General features: G+C 44.7%; 1 protein-coding gene across 3 annotated transcripts in view; it reads right to left on the bottom strand.

The window, feature by feature from the left end:
- CAV1 (caveolin 1) overlaps positions 1-19,081 on the bottom strand; it is a 100,497-nt gene that overhangs the window by 50,629 nt on the left and 30,787 nt on the right. The window contains exon 2 of one of the 3 annotated variants that reach the window (XM_077265018.1): positions 15,137-15,217. The exons of the other annotated variants lie outside the window; for them this stretch is intronic. The gene's annotated coding sequence lies outside the window, so the exon portion shown is untranslated. The remainder of the gene's footprint in view (positions 1-15,136; positions 15,218-19,081) is intronic. 3 annotated transcript variants of the gene reach the window in all.

The following is a 19,081-nucleotide window of genomic DNA, read 5'->3' on the forward strand; positions in this document are numbered from 1 at the left end:
ATGCCGCCTTCAGCACCACACGCGGGGGGGACAGCGCTTACTGTAACACTGTCTCTCCTGCATGGTCTGTGTGGTCCTCAGGCGGCACACGGGTGGCACACGGCTGCCGCACGTGTGCCACACAGATGTGCCACGTGAGCACACGGACACACGGACACGGATAACTCCGGTACCGATTTCTCCGGTACCGGAATTATCTGGACGTGTGAAACCGGCCTAAGGGAATCTGCCACCTTTATTACAGGGTCTGACTATGGGGGCTGCCTTATTACAGGGTCTGACTATAGGGGTGCTGCCTTATTACAGGGTCTGCCTATAGGGGTGCCGCCTTATTACAGGGTCTGCCTATAGGGGTGCTGCCTTATTATAGGGTCTGACTATAGGGGTGCCGCCTTATTACAGGGTCTGCCTATAGGGGTGCTGCCTTATTACAGGGTCTGACTAAGGGGGTGCTGCCTTATTACCGGGTCTGACTATGGGGGTGCTGCCTTATTACAGGGTCTGACTATGGGGCTGCTTATTACAGGGTCTGACTATGGGGGTGCTGCTTTATTACAGGGTCTGACTATGGGGGCTGCCTTATTACAGGGTCTGACTATGGGGGTGCCGCCTTATTACAGGGTCTGCCTATGGGGGTGCTGCCTTACACTACAGAGTCTGCCTATGGGGGTACTGCCTTATTACAGGGTCTGCCTACATGGGGGTGCTGCCTTATTACAGTGTCTGCCTATAGGGCTGCCTTATGCTATAGAGTCTGCCTATGGGGAGTGCATTATACTATATTGTGGACTATTTGGTGCATTATGATACTGCATATGGAGGCTATCTAGGGGGCCATCATACAGTATGGAGATTACAATGTGGGGTCATTATACTTTGTTGCAGCCATCAAACAGTTTGGAGGCTACTAAGGGGTCAGTATACTGTGTGGATGGTACTATATAGTGAGGGGGCATTATATTGTTTAGGGGAGCTGTACAGGGGGCAGACTCGGGACATTATTAAATGTAAAGTGGGCACTTATTGTTATAGGGGAACTCAGGTTACTGTGACTATCAAAGGGGCACACAGGGCAATATTACTTTCTAGGGGGCAAAATATGGGCACTGTTTTCTAGGACACTTGCACCAGACATTATTATATTCTAGAGGGGTGCTTTAGAATTTAGCGGGCACAGAGAACCACACAGCAGGTGCAGTAATAGGGACACATACTGCAGCAGCGGCTCAGTATTGGAGTATCAGGTGCAGTAATAGGGTCACACACGGCAGCAGCGGCTCAGTATTGGGGTATCAGGTGCAGTGATATGGACACATACGACAGCAGCGGCTCAGTATTGGGGTATCAGGGGCAGTAATAGGGACACATACGGCAGCAGCAGCTCAGTATTGGGGTATCAGGGGCAGTAATATGGACACATACGGCAGCAGCGGATCAGTATTGGGGTATCAGCGGCAGTAATAGGGATACATACGGCAGCAGCGGCTCAGTATTGGGGTATCAGGGGCAGTAATAGGGACACATAAGGCAGCAGCGGCTCAGTATTTGGGGTACCAGGGGCAGTATGTTACGACCCCAATGGTAGAGGGTCTCAGGAATAATGCTAAGTCAGTAAATACAGAAAACCAGCTCATAGGGCAGTGGTAACTGGGCTGACCATATAACTAATCCTAGCACCACAAATACCAGCAGCCGGGGAACGTTCCTACGTTGATCCTGCCGGAGAGCCGGAGAGCTAACTACCCCTAGAAGGTAAAAGAAAGACCTTTCTTGCCTCCAGAGGAAATACCCCAAAAAGTTGGATAGAAGCCCCCCACAAATAATAACGGTGAGGTAAGAGGAAAAGACAAACATAAGAATGAGCTAGGAATTTAGCAAAGAGAGGCCCACTAGCTAATAGCAGAATATAGAAAGATAACTTATATGGTCAGCAAAAAATCCTATCAAAAATATCCACACTGGAAATTCAAGAACCCCCGAACCGTCTAACGGCCCGGGGGGAGAACACCAGCCCCCTAGAGCTTCCAGCAAGGTCAGGAATCACATTTAGTACAAGCTGGACAAAAATGATAGCAAACAAATAACCCAAAAAACAAAGAAGCAAGACTTAGCTTAATTTAACACGAACCAGGACCAGCAAACAGGAGCAAACAGAATGTGTCTGATAACACCGATGCCAGGCACTGGACTAAGGTTCCAGGAGGTTTAAATAGCAACACCCCTGAAGTAACGACCCAGCTGGGTGCAGACAGAGGGAAGGAAATCCCAGAGTAATATCACTAGTAACCACTAGAGGGAGCCAAAAACGTCTAATTCACAACAGTACCCCCCCCTTAAGGAGGGGTCACCGAACCCTCACCAAGATCACCAGGGCGATCAGGATGAGCAGCGTGAAAGGCACGAACCAAATCGGCCGCATGCACATCAGAGGCAACCACCCAGGAATTATCCTCCTGACCATAACCCTTCCACTTGACCAAATACTGAAGCCTCCGCCTGGAGAGACGAGAATCCAAGATCTTCTCCACCACGTACTCCAACTCGCCCTCAACCAACACCGGAGCAGGAGGCTCAGCAGAAGGAACCACAGGCACAACGTAGCGTCGTAACAAAGACCTATGGAACACGTTGTGAATGGCAAACGAAACCGGAAGATCCAAGCGAAAGGACACAGAATTAAGGATTTCCAATATCTTGTAAGGACCGATGAAGCGAGGCTTAAATTTAGGAGAGGAGACCTTCATAGGAACAAATCGAGAAGACAGCCACACCAAATCCCCAACACGAAGTCGGGGACCCACACCGCGGCGGCGGTTGGCAAAACGCTGAGCCTTCTCCTGTGACAACTTCAAGTTGTCCACCACATGATTCCAGATCTGCTGCAACCTATCCACCACAGAATCTACTCCAGGACAGTCAGAAGGCTCCACATGTCCCGAGGAAAAACGAGGATGGAAACCAGAGTTGCAGAAAAATGGCGAAACCAAAGTAGCGGAACTAGCCTGATTATTTAGGGCAAACTCAGCCAACGGCAAGAAGGTCACCCAATCATCCTGATCTGCCGAAACAAAACACCTCAAGTAAGCTTCCAGAGTCTGATTAGTTTGCTCAGTTTGTCCATTAGTCTGAGGATGAAAGGCAGACGAGAACTATAAATCAATGCCCATCCTAGCACAAAAGGATCGCCAGAACCTGGAAACAAACTGGGATCCTCTGTCAGACACAATATTCTCAGGAATGCCGTGTAAACGAACCACATTCTGAAGGAACACAGGAACCAGATCGGAAGAGGAAGGCAGCTTAGGCAAAGGCACCAAATGGACCATTTTTGAAAAGCGATCACATACCACCCAGATGACAGACATACCCCGAGACACCGGGAGATCAGAAATGAAATCCATGGAAATATGTGTCCAAGGCCTCTTCGGGACAGGCAAGGGCAAGAGCAACCCGCGGGCACGGGAACAGCAAGGCTTAGCTCGAGCACAAGTCCCACAGGACTGCACAAATGACCGTACATCCCGTGACAAGGAAGGCCACCAAAATGACCTAGCCACCAGATCTCTGGTGCCAAAAATTCCCGGATGACCTGCCAACACCGAGGAATGAACCTCGGAAATGACTCTGCTGGTCCACTTATCAGGAACAAACAGTCTGTCAGGTGGACAAGAGTCAGGTCTACCAGCTTGAAATCTCTGCAACACACGTCGCAAATCAGGAGAAATGGCTGACAAAATAACTCCTTCTTTAAGAATACCAACAGGTTCTGTGACTCCAGGAGAGTCAGGCACAAAGCTCCTTAAAAGAGCATCAGCTTTCACATTCTTTGAACCTGGTAAATACGAGACCACAAAGTCAAAACGGGAGAAAAACAATGACCAGCGGGCCTGTCTAGGATTCAAGCGTTTAGCAGACTCGAGATACATCAAATTTTTGTGATCAGTCAAGACCACCACACGATGCTTAGCACCCTCGAGCCAATGACGCCACTCCTCAAATGCCCACTTCATGGCCAGTAATTCCCGATTGCCCACATCATAATTCCGCTCAGCAGGCAAAAACTTCCTAGAGAAGAAAGCACATGGTCTCATTACCGAGCAACCAGGGCCTCTCTGTGACAAAACGGCCCCTGCCCCAATCTCAGAAGCATCCACCTCGACCTGAAAGGGAAGTGAGACATCAGGCTGGCACAAAACAGGCGCCGAAGTAAACCGGCGCTTCAACTCCTGGAACGCCTCCACGGCTGCAGGAGCCCAGTTAGCAACATCAGAACCTTTCTTGGTCATATCCGTCAAAGGTTTAACAACGCTAGAAAAATTAGCGATAAAACGACGGTAGAAGTTAGCAAAACCCAAGAACTTCTGAAGACTCTTAACTGACGTGGGTTGAGTCCACTCATGAATAGCTCGGACCTTTACTGGGTCCATCTCCACAGCAGAAGGGGAAAAAATAAACCCCAAAAAGGGAACTTTCTGTACTCCAAAGAGACACTTTGAGCCTTTAACAAACAAGGCATTCTCACGCAAAACCTGAAACACCATCCTGACCTGCTCCACATGTGAGTCCCAATCTTCAGAGAAAACCAGAATATCGTCCAGATAAACAATCATAAATTTATCCAGATACTTCCGGAAAATATCATGCATAAAGGACTGAAATACTGAGGGAGCATTAGAAAGCCCAAAAGGCATCACCAAGTACTCAAAATGACCTTCGGGCGTATTAAATGCAGTCTTCCATTCATCACCTTGCTTAATGCGCACAAGGTTGTATGCACCACGAAGATCTATCTTGGTGAACCACTTGGCACCCTTAATCCGGGCAAACAAGTCCGACAAGAGAGGCAAAGGATACTGAAATTTTACAGTGATTTTATTCAGTAGCCGATAGTCAATACAAGGTCTCAAAGATCCGTCCTTCTTAGCCACAAAAAAGAATCCCGCACCAAGAGGGGAAGAGGATGGACGGATATGCCCCTTCTCCAGAGACTCCTTGATATATGAACGCATTGCGGCATGCTCAGGTACTGACAGATTAAATAATCTTCCCTTAGGAAATTTACTACCTGGAATCAAATCTATGGCGCAGTCACAGTCCCTATGAGGAGGCAGAGCACTGGATCTGGACTCACTGAATACATCCTGATAATCAGACAAATACTCAGGAACTTCCGAAGGAGTAGAGGAAGCAATAGACACCGGCGGGGAATCAGCATGAATTCCCTGACAGCCCCAACTTGACACAGACATTGCCTTCCAATCCAGGACTGGATTGTGGGTCTGTAACCATGGCAGACCCAAAACGACCAAATCATGCATTTTATGCAGAACAAGAAAACGAATCACCTCCCGATGTTCAGGAGTCATGCACATGGTCACCTGCGTCCAAAACTGCGGTTTATTTTCCGCCAATGGTGTAGCATCAATACCTCTAAGAGGAATAGGATTTACTAACGGTTCAAGAACAAAACCACAGCGCTTGGCAAATGACAGATCCATAAGACTCAGGGCGGCACCTGAATCCACAAACGCCATAACAGGGTAAGAAGACAAAGAGCAAATTAAAGTCACAGACAAAATAAATTTAGGTTGCAAATTACCAATGGCGACAGGACTAACAACCCTTGTTAGGCGTTTAGAGCATGCTGATATAACATGTGTAGAATCACCACAGTAAAAACACAACCCATTCTGACGTCTATGATTTTTCCGTTCATTTCTAGTCTGAATTCTATCACATTGCATTAAATCAGGTGTTTGTTCAGACAACACCACCAGAGGATTAGCGGTTTTGCGCTCCCGCAAACGCCGGTCAATTTGAATAGCAAGCGCCATAGAATCATTCAGACTTGTAGGAATGGGGAAACCCACCATCACATTCTTAATGGCTTCAGAAAGGCCATTTCTGAAATTTGCGGCCAGAGCACACTCATTCCACTGAGTAAGCACGGACCATTTCCGAAATTTTTGGCAATACACTTCAGCTTCATCCTGACCCTGAGAAATAGCCAGCAAGGCTTTTTCTGCCTGAATTTCAAGATTGGGTTCCTCATAAAGCAATCCGAGCGCCAGAAAAAACGCATCAATATTCGCCAATGCCGGATCTCCTGGCGCTAGCGAGAAAGCCCAATCCTGAGGGTCGCCCCGTAAAAAAGAAATAACAATTTTAACTTGCTGAACAGAATCTCCAGATGAACGGGGTCTCAGAGAAAGAAACAATTTACAATTATTCTTGAAATTCCTAAACCTAAATCGATCTCCAGAAAACAATTCCGGAATAGGTATTTTAGGTTCAGACATAGGACTACTGGTAACAAAATCTTGTATACCCTGCACACGAGCTGCCAGCTGGTCAACACTTGTAATCAAGGTCTGCACATTCATGTCTGCAGCAAGCACACGCCACTCAAAGGTAAAGGGGAGGAAGAGAAGGAAGGAAAAAAAAAAAAACTCAGAATTTTCTTTCTATTTATCCCACTTCTGCAATGCTTTAAATATTCAATATTGGCCTGGCATACTGTTATGACCCCAATGGCAGAGGGTCTCAGGAATAATGCTAAGTCAGTAAATACAGAAAACCAGCTCATAGGGCAGTGGTAACTGGGCTAACCATATAACTAATCCTAGCACCACAAATACCAGCAGCCGGGGAACGTTCCTACGTTGATCCTAGACGTCTCGCGCCAGCCGGAGAGCTAACTACCCCTAGAAGGGAAAAGAAAGACCTTTCTTGCCTCCAGAGGAAATACCCCAAAAAGTTGGATAGAAGCCCCCCACAAATAATAACGGTGAGGTAAGAGGAAAAGACAAACATAAGAATGAGCTAGGAATTTAGCAAAGAGAGGCCCACTAGCTAATAGCAGAATATAGAAAGATAACTTATATGGTCAGCAAAAATTCCTATCAAAAATATCCACACTGGAAATTCAAGAACCCCCGAACCATCTAACGGCCCGGGGGGAGAACACCAGCCCCCTAGAGCTTCCAGCAAGGTCAGGAATCACATTTAGTACAAGCTGGACAAAAATGATAGCAAACAAATAACCCAAAAAACAAAGAAGCAAGACTTAGCTTAATTTAACACGAACCAGGACCAGCAAACAGGAGCAAACAGAATGTGTCTGATAACACCGATGCCAGGCACTGGACTAAGGTTCCAGGAGGTTTAAATAGCAACACCCCTGAAGTAACGACCCAGCTGGGTGCAGACAGAGGGAAGGAAATCCCAGAGTAATATCACTAGTAACCACTAGAGGGAGCCAAAAAAGTCTAATTCACAACAGCAGTAATAAGGACACATACGGCAGCAGCGGCTCAGTATTGGGGTATCAGGGGGAGTAATATGGACACATACGGCAGCAGCGGCTCAGTATTGGGGTATCAGGGGCAGAAATAGGGACACATACGGCAGCAGCGGCTCAGTATTGGGGTATCAGGGGCAGTAATATGGACACATACGGCAGCAGCGGCTCAGTATTGAGGTATCAGGGGCAGTAATAGGGACATATACGGCAGCAGCGGCTCAGTATTGGGGTATCAGGGGCAGTAATATGGACACATATGGCAGCGGCGGCTCAGTATTGGGGTATCAGGGGCAGTAGTAGGGACACATACGGCAGCAGCGGCTCAGTATTGGGGTATCAGCAGGATGAGGAGTTTGTGCAGGTTGGGAATAGATGGTGATGGGGCTGGAATGTGAGAAGTGAAACGTGTCTGTTGTATTCTCTGCAGACGAGTCATTGCTGGAAGAAGTTGTCATGTCGGTCTGGGCCAGATGGAAAAGACGGGAAAAATGAACGATTCTATCAGAAAGAACGTCAGCGGTAAGACATTATTTGTAACTGTGCAGTGATCTGTTATATGTTCTGTAGGGCTGGTATATACCACTGACCATATGGCGGTAATATCCATATTGGTCTTTATGTAGAGATTATCTTCAGTAACAGCGCGGTCATCTGCTGAGGTTCTCTTCCAGTATTAGGGCGCGTCACCGAGTTGTAATCAAGGTTACCTGGTTAGGGGCCCACTCAGAAGTTTGGCCCCCCCTGATCCAAATCCCTAGCTACGCCTCTGGGTCTGAATACTTTCCGTACCCACTGTAGAGTGGCGGCTGTAACCATGCAGCCTGCACCGAATGACAGCCAGTTCTAATGATGGGTTGCTGTCAGTTAGTGCCAGGAGTGCAGTTACAGCGACCGCTCTACATACTCAGTGCTGGCACCACCCCTGTGACTTAACGCCGAATGCTCCCAGGGGGAATAAAGTTAATTTCCTCCCAGCAGCGTGACTCCAAGCGCGGGCTCTGGGCTGGTTTAGAACAGTATTGACCTGCAGATTAACCCCATATTTGCAAGTTACTAGTATTTTTTAACGTGACAGATTTCCTTTAACAAGTGAAGTGGTGGGCTACTATTGATTTTCTAATCAATCTAAATTAGAAGATGTTTCCTTGCAAGGGTTCAGAGCATAGTCAGAGTGACTTACATGAAGATCATTAAGGTGATATTACATTGGTCGGGATCCGAGCCCATTCACTCCCACCGATCAAATGTTATCGCATTTGGCAATGGCCAGATATCAACAGTGAATAGAGCAGAACACCAAAGCTCCATACATATTTTGTACAATCACTACAGGGTACAGAAAATTCAGGAGAAATCCACCAGTCATGCATATTCACTTGATGAAGAAAATAATTTCTTTATTTTCCAAGAAAAATATAAAAAAATCCAGGGCATGGAACATGGAAGGGATTCTTACGCATTTCAAGCACGTAGGTACTGCAGGTCAGGTCCTATTAATCCCTTTACGACCAATGATGGACATAGCACGTTATGAGCGGGTGTCACTTCCCCAGGTACAGACTGGGGCTGAAATTCAGCCCTGGCATTTGAAATCACATAGGCCCATGCTGTCCCCATCAGCAAGCACCAGATGGAATATATTACTAATATTACCCTGGATAGAGGAAAGCAAGATTTTCTACAAGACCAATATTTCTAATGATATCAGTGGCCAAGCTCCAGCACTAACAGCCAGAGACAATGCCAGCACTGCCCCCCTGTTAACACCCTAAGTGCTACAATGGAGAGCGTTCACAACATTTAGAAGAAAAAGCAGAGGGAGGGAGCTCCCTCTTCCTTCAGATCGGCGACCTCGCGATGTCATCATTGGGGCCCGATCATTGCCCTCGTGTCAACAAGCTAGGGAAAGCTTTGTAGACCATGCTCAAACTATGGTCTAAGAAGCTTTTGTATAGGTATAATGCATTGCAATACTGATGCATTGCAATGCATTATACTCGAGATCAAAGTAAAAAAGTGAAAGTCCCATACAGAGTTTTAAAAAAGTAATAAAATTGCAAATATATATTTTTAAAAAATTACACAATAATTCAAAAATGAAAAATATTAAACTAATAAATACACATTTTTATGTAAAAAAACATATATTTGATATCGCTGCATCTGGAACAACCCGATCTATATTAGGCTGCAGTCACACTAGCAGTATTTGGTCAGTATTTTACATCAGTATTTGTAAGCCAAAACCAGGAATGGAACAATTAGAGGAAAAGTATAATAGAAACATATGAACCACCTGCATTTATCACCGGCTCCTGGTTTTGGCTTACAAATACTGATGTAAAATACTGACCAAATACTGCTAGTGTGACCGCAGCCTAAGGCTATGTGCACACTTTGCGGCGTCCTCTGCGGGTTCTCCCGCAGCGGATTTGATAAATCTGCAGGGCAAAACCGCTGCAGTTATCCCTGCAGATTTATCGCGGTTTGTTTTGCGGTTTCCACTGCGGGTTTACTCCTATACTATTGATGCTGCATATGCAGCAATATGCAGCATCAATAGTAATGTTAAAAATAATAAAACATGGCTATATACTCACCCTCTGATGTCCCGATCTCCTCGGCGCTGCACGCGGCGGTCCGGTTCCAAAGATGCTGTGCGAGAAGGACCTTCGTGACGTCACGGTCATGTGACCGCGACGTCACGGTCATGTGACCGCGACGTCACCGCAGGCCCTGCTCGCACACCAACCCTGATACCGGACGGCCGCGTGCAGCGCTAAGAGGTGAGTATATCATTATTTTTTATTTTAATTCTTTTTTTTTTACACAAATATGGTTCCCAGGACCCGGAGGAGAGTCTCCTCTCCTCCACCCCGGGTACCATCTGCACATTATCTGCTTACTTCCCGCATCGTGGGCACATCCCCATGTGGGAAGTTAGCGGATCAATGCATTCCTATGGGTGCAGAATCGCAGCGATTCTGCACAAAGAAGTGACATGCTGCGAAATGTAAACCGCTGCGTTTCTGCGCGGTTTTTCCCGCAGCATGTGCACAGCGGATTGCTGTTTCCATAGGGTTTACATGTAAATGTAAACGCTATGGAAACTGCTGCGGACCCGCAGCATCAAAATCGCCGCGGATCCGTGGTAAAACCCACAAAGTGTGAACATGGCCTAAGGCCTCTTTCACACTTCCGTCTTTTCAGATCCGTTGCAATGCGTCGTTTTGGGAAAAAAACGGATCCTGCAAATGTGCCCGCAGGATTCGTTTTTTCCCATAGACTTGTATTAGCGACAGATCGCGACGGATGGCCACACGTCGCATCTGTCGTGCGACGGATCCGTCGTGTTTTGGCGGACTGTCGTCTGGAAAAAATGTTCAATGTAACGTTTTTTTGTCTGCGTCGGGAAAACGCATCGCAACGGATCCTGCGGCATACGTCGTTGACTAGAATGGAAGCCTATGGGCGCAGAATCCGTCGTGACACGTCATGTGACGGAATCCAGCGGTGGAATCTGTTTTTTTACACTGAGCATGCTCAGAATCAGAAATTTGTAGCCAATTGGCCAGACAGGCTCCAAATCTATATAAACCTGGCTTGGGGCGTCACCCCTAAATGTGCCAGCAAGACTCCTGCCAGCCTGAAGACAGCCAGCCAGTCAATATATTGGTTTCCCTATTTTCCAGTAGCCAATCACATTTGGGAGACTCCTATTTTTATGCATGGAAAACGGATCCGTCAAAAAAACGGATGAAACAGATGGTAAAAACGGACAAAACGGATGCAACGGATCCAGCTTTTGGATGGAACCGTCTAGCGGATCCGTCAAAATATTGGATGCGTTGCATCCGTTTTTCACTATTTTTGACGCATCCGTCGATATGTCGCGCCAACGCATTGTGACGAATTCAAAAAAACAGAAGTGTGAAAGTAGCCTAAGAGTCACACTAGTTAACCCTTTCAGTGGAAAGCAGTAAAAAAAATGTGGCAAACTATGCCTTTTCATTATACCGCTGGAAAAAAGTGAAATAAAACACGATCAAAAAGACAGAGCGAACATTTCATCCCACAAAAAAACAAGCCACCATAGAGCCCCATCAGTGGAAAATTTAAAAAGTTATAGCTCTGAGAATATAGCAGTACAAAAATAATTCTTTTTTTCAATAAAAGTTTTTATTGTGTAAAAGCGGCAAAACATAAAAAATGACATAAATGGGGTATTGCTGTAATCGTACTGACCCGAAAAATAAACTTGCCTTATCAATTTTACAGCATGCGAAATGGGATTAAAAAAAAACAATTCCTGAACTGCTGATTTTTGTTGATTCTGCCTCCCAAAAATCAAAATATAAAGCAATCAAAAAATGCTGTGCGCCCGAAAATGGTACCAATAAAAACGTCAACTCGTCCCACAAAAATCAAGCCCTCACATGACTCTGTTGGCTGAAATATGAAAACATTTTTTTAAGTGTCTTTAAGTGTGTAATAACAGCCAAACAGAAAAAACAGATATAAATCTGGTATCACTGTAATCACACCGACCCAAAGAATAAAGTCATCTATTCACTTACACTGCACAAGGAATGGCATAAAAAATAAATACAACCAATTCTTCACCTCATGTTGATTTGTTCATTCTGCCTCCCAAAGATCGCAGTAAGGCTCAGTTCACATTTGTACAGCACTCTGCACTGAGTGCTTACACAAATCACTGAAATATGTGATTCAGGCTGAACCCCCGACGGAAGATTCCCTACAATGAGGCAGATAAAGGTGCTGTGGAAAACGTCTGGCCTTTGATCCGGCGGTGTCTGACTTTTTAGGTGTGCATAAAAGCACGGTCCGCCACAGTTTTGTGCACTTCTGAAAAGAAGGACATAGCTGAGCAGAGGCCAGATGGAGTCCAAAGTAACTTTGCTGCCTCATTGTGCTTCTGTTAAGCACCTGGGGGTTCAAGCTGCTCACCACACATCTAGATACATTCCTTGAAGGGTTTAGTTTCCAAAATGGTGTCACTTGTGGGGAGTTTCCACTTTTTAGGCACATCGGGTGCTTTCCAAACACGACATAGCATTCACTCTGGATTCCAGCCATTTTTGTGTTGAAAAAGTCAAACGGTGCTCCTTCCCTTCCGAGCCCTGCCATGCCTCTCATATGGGGTATCAACGTACTCATAAGAAATTGCAAAACAAATTTTCAGGTCCATTTTCTCCTGTTACCCTTGTGAAAATAAAACAATTGGGGCTAAAAAAAAAAACATTTTGTGGGAAATATGGGATTTTTCATTTTCATGGCTCTACATTATAAACTTTGGTGAAGCACCTGGGGTTTCAAGGTGCTCACTACACATCTAGATACATTCCTTGATGGCAGTAGCATAGCTTCCCGGGGAACAGATGGGCACCGCACTCTGAGGAGTACACCTGAAGCTATGCTACTGTTAAGTGTATGGGCTTGCTCAGTGCACACATACAGTAATACAGGGAGACTCAAACTCCCTCCACTGCCACCCAGCCGCTAAGGTATCCTTGAAGTCTGGTGGATACACAGCTGATAGTCCTACTGAATAGACTGTAAGAATTTGTATTATGGCAAGAAAAAAGCAGCTATGTAAAGAAAAACGAGTGGCCATCATTACTTTAAGAAATGAAGGTCAGTCAGTCTGAAAAATTGGGAAAACTTTGAAAGTGTCCCCAAGTGCAGTGGCAAAAATCATCACGTGCTATAAAGAAACTGGCTTGCATGAGGACCGGTCCAGGAAAGGAAGGCCAAGAGTCACCTCTGCTTCTGAGGACAAGTTTATCCGAGTCACCAGCCTCAGAAATCGCAGGTTAACAGCAGCTCAGATTAGAGACCAGGCCAATGCCACACAGAGTTCTAGCAACAGACACATCTCTATAACAACTGTTAAGAGGAGACTTAGTGCAGCAGGACTTCATGGCAAAATAGCTGCTAGGAAACCACTGCTAAGGACAGGCAACAAGCAGAAGAGACTTGTTTGGGCTAAAGAACACAAGGAATGGACATTAGACCAGTGGAAATCTGTGCTTTGGTCTGATGAGTCCAAATTTGAGATCTTTGGTTCCAACCACCGTGTCTTTGTGCGACGCAGAAAAGGTGAACGGATGGACTCTACATGCCTGGCTCCCACCATGAAGCATGGAGGAGGAGGTGTGATGGTGTGGGGGTGCTTTGCTGGTGACACTGTTGGGGATTTATTCAAAATTGAAGGCATACTGAACCAGCATCACTACCCCAGCATCTTGCAGCGGCATGCTCTTCCATCAGGTTTGCGTTTAGTTGGACCATCATTTATTTTTCAACAGGACAATGACCCCAAACACACCTCCAGGCTGTGTAAGGGCTATTTGACCAAGAAGGAGAGTGATGGGGTGCTGGGGTGCTACGCCAGATGACCTGGCCTCCACAGTCACCAGACCTGAACCCAATCGAGATGGTTTGGGGTGAGCTGGACCGCAGAGTGAAGGCAAAAGGGCCAACAAGTGCTAAGCATCTCTGGGAACTCCTTCAAGATTGTTGGAAGACCATTCCCGGTGACTACCTCTTGAAGCTCATCAAGAGAATGCCAATAGTGTGCAAAGCAGTCATCAAAGCAAAAGGTGGCTACTTTGAAGAACCTAGAATATAAGACATAATTTCAGTTGTTTCACACTTTTTTGTTAAGTATATAATTCCACATGTGTTAATTCATAGTTTTGATGCCTTCAGTGTGAATGTACAATTTTCATAGTCATGAAAATGCAGAAAAATCTTTAAATGAGAAGATGTATCCAAACTTTTGGTCTGTACTGTATAATGAGCCTATGGGGAGGGGATTATACTATAGACGCCTATGGGGGTGCATTATACTATATAGAGTCTGGTTATGGGGAGTGCTTTATACTATAGAGTCCCATGGGGGTGCATTATACTACATAGAGTCTGGTTATGGGGAGTGATTTATACTATAGAAGCCTATGGGGAGTGCATTATACTATAGAGGCCTATGGAGGTACATTATACTATAGAGGTTTATGCAGGAGATGTGAAATGTGAAGACAAATGTGTCTTTGCTGTAATCTCTGCAGCCGAGTCCTAGCTAGAAGAAGTTGTTATGTCAGTCTGGGACAGTTGGAAATGGTGGGAGAATTGAATGACTCCATCAGAAAGAACATCAGCTCAAAGTTACCATATATAACTGTACTGCAATCTCTTAAATGTTCTGCAGGATCTACTGCTCTATGGTTACTCTATGGCAATAATATCAATCTGTGCCTTTGTATAGAGATTTTTGTCTGTAACAGTGCAGTCATCTGCTGAGGTTCTCCTACATCCACTATTAGGATGCGATACCATAGTTGTAATCAGGGTTGCCAGGTTAGGGGCCCCCTCAGAAGTTTTGCCTCCCCTGAACCAAAACCCTATCTCTCTCTGCTTGAGAGCTCTAGTTTCCAAAATGGGGTCATTTGTAGGGCATTTCCACTGTTTAGGCACATCAGGGGCTCTCCAAATGCAGCATGGCATCCACTCTCGATTCCAGACATTTTTGTGTTCAAAAAGTTAAACGGTGCTCCTTCCCTTCTGAGCCCTGCCGTGTGCCCGAACAGTAGTTTCACCCCACATATGGGGTATCGCCGAACTCAGGAGAAAGTGCACAACAAATTTTGGGGTCCCTTTTCTCCTGCTATCATTGAGAAAATAAAAAATTTGGACCTAAAAGAACACTTTTGTGGGAAAAATGTGATTTTTTATTTTCATGGCTCTTTCATGGGATTCAAGGTGCTCACCACACATTCCTTGAGTGGTCTAGTTTCCAAAATGGAGTACCTTTTGGGGGGTTTCATATGGAGTATCGGTGTACTCAGGAGAAATTGCACATCAAATTGTGAGGTTCAACTTCTGTTACCCCTGTGAAAATAAAAAAATTGGGGCTAAATTAAAATTTTTGCAAAAAAAAATAAAATGTTAATTTTTTCCTTTCAGATTGCACTAATTCCTGTGAAGCACCTTAAGGGTAAAGCTTCTTGAATGTGGTTTGAGGACATTGAGGGGTGCAGTTTTTAGAATGGTGTCACTTTTGGGAATTTTCTGTCATATTGCACCCCCTCTCAAGTCACTTCAAATGTGATGTAGTCCCTAAAAAAAATGATGGTCGGCACGTGCGCACTGCTATGTCGACATGACATTGAAGCAATCTTGAATAAAATGGTGCCGGAGTCAGTGCATGCGTATTCCTCGATATGCCGCCATTTTGTTGAAGACTATCTCTGCAAATTCGTATATAGAGTGTCTACAATAACATGGAGCAGGAGTCAACATGTGTGCATACCGCGACCTTGAGGCCATCTTCTTGAAGACACTTTATATGCAAATTCACAGACACAGTGTCTTCACAAAAATGGCATCGGATACCGCGCTATGCACACGCACTGACTCCGGCTCCATTTTATTCCACAACGTCAACATAGCAGTGCACCATTATGCTTATGGCTGGTGCATACGCACTGCTATGTTGATGTTGTAGTACATTACTTCAATAAAATGGTGTCAGAGTCAGTGCGTTAGCATACCGTGATCTCTGGCGCCATTTTATTGAAGACACTCTATGTGCCAGTTTGCCGACACAGTGTCTTAAAAAAATGGTGCCGGATAGCACGATATTCACATGCGCTGACTCCGGCGCCATTTTACTGAACAATTCTACAACGTCAACAACGCAGTGCGCATACGCCGGCCATCAACATTATCCTTATGGCTGGCACGTGCTCCCTGCTATGTTGACGTTGTTGTACATTACTTCAATAAAATGTCGCAGGAGTCAGTGCGTGCACATACTGTGATTTCCGGCGCAATTTTATGGAAGAGACTGTAAAAATGTACCAATAAAATGCCCTCCACCAGCCATTGCCAGCCACGTGGTCACCCCAACAATGACAGCTGCAGAACTCAACACTAGCAAAAACAATCAGAGTTCTTACTCTTATCCATGACAGGTACTATGTAGACACCTGCTCCAGGCTTGATAAATTTTATTTAGGGTGACCATCACTTCTTTAAACAATAAGCACTCCACCTGCATGCCTAAATAGATACTTTAGTGCTTTAAGTAATGTGCCTAAAGGGTTATATTTGTATTCTGATAGGAGGATGACAGCCTGATTACAACAATATTAAAAGTTTGTGGGAGAGCGAACTCATTAAAGTTACCCTTCTTCTTGTTTTGCAATTGTACATATAGAAATGTAAACCATGATCTGCACTTGATTGGAAAAACTTCCACAAAGTGAGAAATGTCCAACTGCACCCCAATTGTGAAATGAACAGATCATCAATATATCTTGACAGTTTGATGTCAGGATTACGACCAGTTTATTATCTGAAAACAATATCACCTCCCACCAACATATTCTTGAAATGTCAATTAAACAGAGTATGGAAAGCCAACATACCGTAATTATTCCCATTCTGAGACAAACTACACTAAATGATGTAGAAATGCAGAATATGGAAAGACCACTTCAAGCCAGAAATGTAACAAAGGTGCAATACAACAGGCTGAGGAAGGAAACAGTGCCTCTGGTATTCTCATTAGGAGACACTATTCCCACTGTAAGAAGGCAGCGTTCTGGTGAAGATTACTGCTTACTTTGGGTACATAACTACAGTATATTTTGAGAACCCCACCAATTGCTCAAAAGACTGTACAAAAGTGCACAGTTCATTTGCCTGAAGGGCTCAGAAGAGTACAAAAACATACAATTTTTATTGAGATACTTCGAATGGTAGAGTGAAAAAAACTGCAGTAATCGTCTCCTTGTACGGCAATTTTCTGCCTTTTTGGAGATATAAAAACAAACATTGTGACCACAAAAGGTAAAAATATATTCAACATTTAAAGAGAACGGGGACTTTATTCGGCATGAAACTGTTTTTATTATAAAAAAAAAAACAACAAAAAACTTTTTTTCCAGTATGTAGGGGATCTCTTTTGGGTTCTGTGTCCTATTTCCATTCACATTAGAAAGTCCGAATCCACTAAGTCTATTCCCAATCTGTAGCTCGGGAGCCACATGTGGCTTGTAGTCCCTTGAAGTGTGACTTGTGGCTGTCCGCAAGCTTGGTGAATTACCCCTAGGACTAGCAAAGAGGTATGAAGAGCACATCTCGAAATAGTGAATTGCACAGAAGAGCAGATCTAGATGAGATAATTATGATACAACCTGTCAGAAGAGGTGATTGAAGCTGGATGCGACAGTGTGTTGGGAGTGCTTGACAGGAGAATACAGAATGAGGGTATTGCATCTGAATCTTGGTAAACTGCTTTCGGGGTGATTTATGAGGAAAAGCTTTGGTTATCATTATACCCATAATGGGGGCTTTGGTTGCCCCTATGGTGAAGGGGGTGGGAGCTGGATGTGGCTTGTGATCCTTTCTCATAGTTGAATACGACTCTCAAGGTCAGAAAGGTTGGGGACCACTGCTGTAGATGCAACTTAAAGCACCACTCTTCTTTTTTTTGGGGAGTGGTGGTTGAAATTTAGTTCCCCTGCCCCCTGCCTCATACTCCTCTGCCACTGCCTTCATCCTTTTCCAGTGTTGCTAACATCGGTTTCCAGCGAAAAGTGACGTGCCGTGTTTCATGGAGCGCTCTAGAGGTCACTTTTCAATACATCTCTTTGAGAGCCTCTTTCTGGATCTTATAGTCTGGCATTGCGAGCTTGTGATGTAGCTTCTTCCAGCCAGTCAGAAGTTACCAGCACAAGATGGCTCCTTGGATGGGGGAGCGACATCGGTAAAATGTGAAGTCGCCAGAAGGTGAGTATAAAAACAGGGGGGCCTTACATTTAAAGTACCACTCCAGTGGTGAAAAAAAGCAAAAAAGTGGTGCTTTAACTCTTGCTTTTCAATGTCTATTGTTTCAAGGTGCTAATAGGAGATAACCAAAATCCTTTTGTTTTATTGCCAGTTGAGGTGAGCTTATTTTTTCAAATTTTAATTTATGGACTTCAACAACTTTTTCCCATATATTTGATTGGTAGCAAATACATTTTTGTGATTTTAAATACTGGAAAGCTTGTAGCTGCTCAGAAAATACACGCTGGGAAGAGGAAATAGGGAGTATCTCGCTGACCATAATTCCTTACACTTAACAGGAGAGACAGACAGAGAGGACATGACTTTAAGCGCTTACACTCTGCAGGGAAAGAGAAAGAGAGCAACAGAGGATGGACTATTCCTCTGAGATCATTGAAGTCACATCGGTATGAGAGGGGGATATTTGGTTGGGAGATAGAGGTAATTGATTGTAAGATTGTAAACTGTTGTGCTGTGCCACAGGTGAGCCCATACATTACACTCATATAATTGTTCCAGTTCTCAGAGTGTTAACAGGTAACAGGTGATCGATTTAGACAGGCTCACCAATAGGTATAGTTATAGATAGTATAGTAGGTACAGATTGCTTGCGTGCAATGCTCTACAGCACAAGGCTCTAAGCCTCCCAGTTGAATGTCTGTATAATGTTTTGAATGTTTTTTATTTTATGGTTTAGTCACCCACAAAACTAAGTAGGCTAATTACAGAGAGTGAACTGTTTAGGAGTCAGTTTTCTTGCCCGGGACTTCGCTGTATTCTGAGGAACACACCCCCGGTACAAAACTTACACAACAAAACAATGACCCAAAGCATATTGCTAAAGTAACACTCAAGTGGTTTAAGGGGAAACGTGTAATTTTTTTGGAATGGCCTAGTCAAAGCCCAGACCTTAATTAA

The sequence above is a fragment of the Ranitomeya variabilis genome, chromosome 5, assembly GCF_051348905.1.
Source record: "Ranitomeya variabilis isolate aRanVar5 chromosome 5, aRanVar5.hap1, whole genome shotgun sequence".
Taxonomy (NCBI): Eukaryota; Metazoa; Chordata; class Amphibia; order Anura; family Dendrobatidae; genus Ranitomeya; species Ranitomeya variabilis.